Genomic DNA, 6,000 nt, shown 5'->3' with positions numbered 1-6,000 from the left:
GTGTATGCCAACGTGTGTGGCGTCATGGAAGGTGAGCGGAGGGCCAGGGGGCACTTACTTCCCGGGGACCCTCTCCGGCCGTCTGGCTGGGTTTGGCTCTTGGGTCTTTCCGTTTCTCTTTCTTGTTCAGGGAGGTAATTTCTATTCCTCTATCCAGTTCACTAATTCTTTCCTCTTTATTCTGCCGTATCTACTGAGCTTTTAATCTTGGTTATTACCTCTTTCAGTTATAACATTTACATTTGGTTCTTTATACTTTCTTTTGTTAACCTTTCTATTTTTTCTTATCTGTTTCAAGTGTATGTTCGTAATTACTTGTTGAAGCACTTTTATCGCGGCTTCTCTAAAATCTTTTGTCAGATATCCCAACATCTCATCTCAGTGTCGGCATTTACTGATTGTCTTTTTTCAATCATTTGAGATCTTCCTGGTTCTTGGTCATGATGAGTGAGTTTCTATGGAAACCTGAACAGTTTTATGGGATGTTCTGAGACTCAGGGTCTTACTTGAAGCTTCTGTGCAGCTGGCTTCCTCTGACATACCTGGGTGGGGGAGGGGCACCCCTTGTCACCGCCAGGTGGCTGTGGATGCGCGGGTTCCCACTCGGCCTTCACTGACACCCATGGGGGTGCGGGTGGGCATCTGCTCTTCCGAGTGGTCTCCACCAACACCATGGGGGCGGGGAGGCTTGTCACCAGCTGATGAGGAGGAAGCCCCTGTCCCCACCTGGCCCTCCCGACACACCTGGTGCTACGGCCTCCTGGGGGTGGACGCCCAGGCTCCCACTCAGCTTTGCTGGCCTTGGAGGGAGTGGGGCCAGGGCTGTTGTGTGTGTCTGGCTGTAAAAGGGCAGTTACTGTCTGAGTGTTTTCTTCTTGCTGAGAGCGCAGGTTTTTGACAGGCGTTTTGTCTGTGCTTGTGGGTGTGTCCCGGGTCTTCAGCTGTGCTACCAGGAGGAAGAGGGAAGAGCATGTCTACTGCATCTTTCAGAAGCGGAAACACATTCTTTTTTAAGTGCCCCTGGCCGAGTCTGACGTACAGCGGGGTCTGAGGAACGCTAGGCAGTGTTCTTGGCAGTGACTTGGCAGTGACTTGGCTCAGATGACACCCACGCCAGGCTGTCCTTGGAGCACCTTTCATGAAGGTGACTGTGGTCCCCATAAAGGGACCTGATATCGGCAGGGGCACCTAAGGGTGGCCCGTATCAAAGGCGTTGGTGATGGCCCACCGTGTCCTAGAGGGCATCCTAGAGGGCTGCTTGGATCAGGGAAATGGAGGGGCTTCGCATGTGGCTGGCAGTGTCCCGGGAGTTGTTTGCCTTAAGCATGTATTCTGTGTGGTTTTCTGCATTTGTGTTTTATTTTACAGTTTTAAAAAAGAGAGTCTAGAAAGGCTTTTCGAAGGTGTCGCGCTTCTGCCAATCTCTAACTGTGGCCCTTTGTCGCGCAGGCCTCAGCCCCACGGAGCTGCCGTTCGACTGCCTGGAGAAGACCAGCCGGATGCTCAGCGCCACGTACAACTCGGAGAAGGCCGTGGTGAAGACGTGGCGCCACCTGGCCGAGAGCTTCGGGCTCAAGCGGGACGAGATCGGGGGCATGACGGACGGCCTGCAGCTCTTCGACCGCATCAGCACAGCCGGCTACAGCATCCCGGAGCTGCTCACCAAGCTGGTGCAGATCGAGCGGCTGGACGCCGTGGAGTCCCTGTGCGCAGACATCCTGGAGTGGGCGGGGATCCCACCGCCGGCCGCCCCACCACCCCCCGTGTCCTGAGCGGGGCCCATGGACCCTGTGGCTGGGCTGCCTCCTGTGCACCAGGGACGCCTCACTGGTCCGAGGAACGGGAGGGAACAGGCCCGTCTCCTGGTCTAACCAAAGACAGAAATCCACGTGGACATGCCGGCCCGCCGGCCTCGCCAGCCCCAGCGAAGTCTGCGCATCCGTGCAGCCCGCCCACCACTCCCTCCTCCATGGACACGGCACCACCTGTGCGCACCAGCAGTGCCGGGAGGACAGACGTGAAGCCTCTGATCCCTGGCTGTGGGGAGTTCACAGCCCGGGAGAGACAGACGTTCGCCTGGAAGACGGCACACAACCCGAGGTGGGGGAGCGCTTCCTCTGGGAGATGAAGCAGGTGGGCGGGTGTCCCCACGAGGAACACAGCTCCAAGGCTGGGAAAGCTGCAAGAGGCAGGCCCCGTGCCACGCCCCCCTGCTCCAGGCTCAGAGTGGGTCTGAATCACCCACATGGCCCTGGGGTCACCGTCTCCCTGCGGCCCTTCCGGTCACACGGAAGCCCCTGCCACCTGCCCCACGCGCTGGTCCGCAGGGCCTCCGGTCAAGGGCCGCCACAGCTGACCTCGCCGCTGCGCGAGTCCAGCCTGGGTGCTGGGGTCCCTGCACCGCTTCCCGCTCTAATCTGCACTCGGATGGCACCCTCTGCGGGCAGCAGTGCTCAGGGACACACCACCTGGGCTGGCACTTCCTAGCCCACCAGCGAATCTACAGCCAAGAACCTGGGCGGGGCTTCCACACACATCAGCTTTACACCTGGACGAGCCCCTCGCCCAGAGCCCTGGTGGGGATGATGTCACACTTATAACGACCTGAGGCGCTTCCAAACCCTCCAGGACACCCCAGGACGGTGAACTCAGACGTCGGGGGTGGGGCAGGACGCTTTAAAGCCCACCCAGGCGACTGGAATGTGCATCCAAGATTGAAAGTCACTGCGTTAGACAAATGACTGCTAACTGCTGGAAAATGGGACTAAAAGGGTCAGCTGTGGAGTCATGGAGAATGAGACCAGCGGCTGGAACATACTTCCACTACGTGCACTTGTGTGCTTACATATATGTAAACTTTTAAACTGTACACGTGTACAAAAACACCTTCAAACAGCAGCAAAGCATTAAAAACGGGAATAGGAGTTGTTTTCTTTCTGCATCCCAGACTGTGCTCCCTGTACCTGGAGACCCCTTAGACCTGCACCCTCACAGGTTTTAGTTCTTTTTAGCCATATTAAATATGGCTGTTCACAGAGTTTAGTTTTACTCGCGTATTTACCACTTTCTTCGCTACTTCATCTTGCCTCTTCGACCTTCTGAAACCATTCTTTTTCCTAAAGTACACCCTTTAGAGATTTAAGTGGAGGTTATTGGTAGTGAATATTTGGTTTCTCTGAAATGTCCTCCTCTTGCCCCTGTCTTGGGAAGGGTGTTGTTGAGAACCCCCAGGCTGACGGCCAGCCCTTTGAATCAACCTGTCTTCTCTCTCGGGCCGCGTCTGCTGGTCTTCGGTGTTCTTTTATTTCTTCCTATACGATGTTTCTAGGTAGTGATTTCTTTGTACCTTTCTCGCTTCTAATTCATTTGGCTTCTTGAACTGGAGATTCATCTTTTCCATCCTTCTCAGTAATTTATCCTTAGCCGTTACTTTTTCAGCTCTGCTGCAGTCCCTCTTTCTGGAGCTCGTTTATACGTATGTTAGCTCTTTTTATGCTTTATGTAAGAGAGTCCTTTAGGTTTTTCTTGTTTCCGTATGGGCATTCTGCATAATCTCTATGACCAATTTTCCTTTTAATCTTATCCACTGAGTGTCTAATTTCATTGGTTATATTTTCACTTCCAGAAGTTATTTTTCAAAACTTTGCAGTCAATGTTGTTAGTCCCTTGTTTCTTCATTTTATCTGTACTCACCTCGTTTCTTTAAACCTAGGCGACAGGACCCATACTGTACTTCAGCATCTCCACTGCTCAGGCAGGTGCCTCCCCACTCGCCCTCCGCAGACCAGGGTTTCCCCAATTTCATCACACGTATTGCCTTCAGGGGTCCTAACTCTGCAGGGATCACAGTTCAACCCACCCCCCTGATGGCCCCTCGTCTCAGCCTTCCTGGCTCAGGGCCCCTGGGCCCCAGGCCTCCATTACTCACCTGATTCTTCTGCATCACCCTCACTTCTGGCTCCCAGGGATCCTCTACTTTGCCACCAGCTCAGGGCGCGGGGCGGGGGCCAGTGTCCCCGACACTCTTAGCTGCACCACGACCTGGGGGATGGAGTCCACCACCCACTGGCATCAGGCTCTCTACTTGACTGCTTCTCACTCCAGCAGGCATGGGGGCTGGAGGAGACTTGGTCGTGAGCCCCACCCAGAACCGGGTGAAGCCCAGCACCGCGAGCGCTCGCCTTTCCCTTGCCCCTCGCGGCAGGTCTCCCCAGCCCGTGTCTCTTCCAACCTGTGTGAGGGCAACAGTGACAAGACCCAGTGCAAGGCTCTGACGAGGATTAAATAACACAGGTAAGAACTCAGCTCAGTGTTGACAAGGACCAAAAACTTTTCTCTAATGCTGCCTGTTAAATTTTCCAGATGAGTTACGATGATTTTCTCAAGTTCTAAAAAGAATTCTTTTGGAATTCTGATTGGGATTAGTTTTAGTTGAAATGTAGAGCAACTCAGGCAGATGTGGCCTCCCACCCGGAACACGGAGTCCATCCCCATCAAATCCTCCCCGATGTCTGGCAGACAAGCTTGGACAGTTGCTCATTAGGTTCTGAACCTTCCTTGTTATGTTTGATTCCTGTTTTATAAAAGTTTATCATGTAAACTATTAACTTCACTACTAACACTGAAGTGAAACAGTAATTTCTAATTAGTGATTGCTGGAGTATTTAAAAGCTCTGCAATTGTATGTTTATCTTGTAACCAGGCATCCTGCTGAGGTTCCGTAAGCTCCCCAGGTGGGCACCTCACCTGCACCCACTTCCCCAAAGTTAACGCTTCCTTAAACATCCACCGTGTGTCACAGGACTGTAACAGGCACGTGTCCAGTGTTTCACAGTAACTTTGCTGATTTCATGGCCCTTTAAACGTACTGTAGTAAGTTTTATCAGGAATCTAAGTTGAATTATAATATTTTTAGGCATTTATTGAGTGTATGGCTTTCTACCTTTGCTCAGCAAATACAGGAAACTATATATATATATATATTTTTTTTACCAGAAAGCCAACCTGGTATTTCTAGAATACATGCTACCCTAGTTGGTCGTGGATTAATGTTCCTGTAATATACGGTTGGTGTTGATTTGTTCATATTTCTTTGAAACTTTTGAACCTTTTATTCTTTCTTACTTTGACAATTTTTGGTACTGGGTTCATGCTATCTATATAAAATGAATGTTTTTTCCTACATTCTGGGCCAGTTTAAATAGCTTTAAATATTTCCTCTTTGAAATGTTAAAACAATTCACCTGCAAAACATCTGGAATTAATGTCATTTTAAAAATTAATTTTCATGCTTTTATAAGACTTTAATGATTTTCTATTGCAGATTTCTTGAGGCAATTCTGAAAGTTTGTCTTTTTCTAGAAAACAGTCCATTCCATCCAGATTTTCAAATTTATCAACATAGGGCAATACAGAATTTATTCATAATTTTAAAAACCTCCCTTACTTATCCTAAATATATATTTTTATTCTTCACATGTTCCTGGCTTTCTATGTTTTGCCATGTCTGTATACGTATTTTAGTTTTCAGTTAAAAGCAATCTCTTCTGCTTTGAATAGTGGTTACTCTGACATTTTCCAAAAGCCTTCATCCTTCATTTTTCTGCCAAAGTCAGTACTGAGATGGACAGTGAAAATGCAGAAAACTGCTCTTTACTAGCTCCCCCTCTCCACCTGGATCCCAGGGCCCCCGTTAATTCTGTTTTTGACATCGATTAATAGAGTCTCATCCAAATACTCTTAACTACTGCTTTCCCCATTTACCCTTTTGAGGAATTTAATATTTCACTCCATTTTATACACAAATCACAACAAATCTTTAAACCTATTTACGTTTCAGTGGTTTCAGAGCCCACTACAGTCTTTTGGTACGAGGTTGAGTTAATAAACTCAATTTTAAGTTGGTTAGAATAATCTGTGCAGTTTCTTTTCTCAGGAATGGTACATAAGTGGATAACTCCTGAACACCTGCAAACCTGAAAACACCGGCGACAGGCATGT

The sequence above is a fragment of the Hyperoodon ampullatus genome (assembly GCF_949752795.1).
Source record: "Hyperoodon ampullatus genome assembly, chromosome: 15".
Taxonomy (NCBI): Eukaryota; Metazoa; Chordata; class Mammalia; order Artiodactyla; family Ziphiidae; genus Hyperoodon; species Hyperoodon ampullatus.
The sequence above is the reverse complement of the archived record's forward strand: the minus strand, read 5'-3'. Positions refer to the sequence as shown.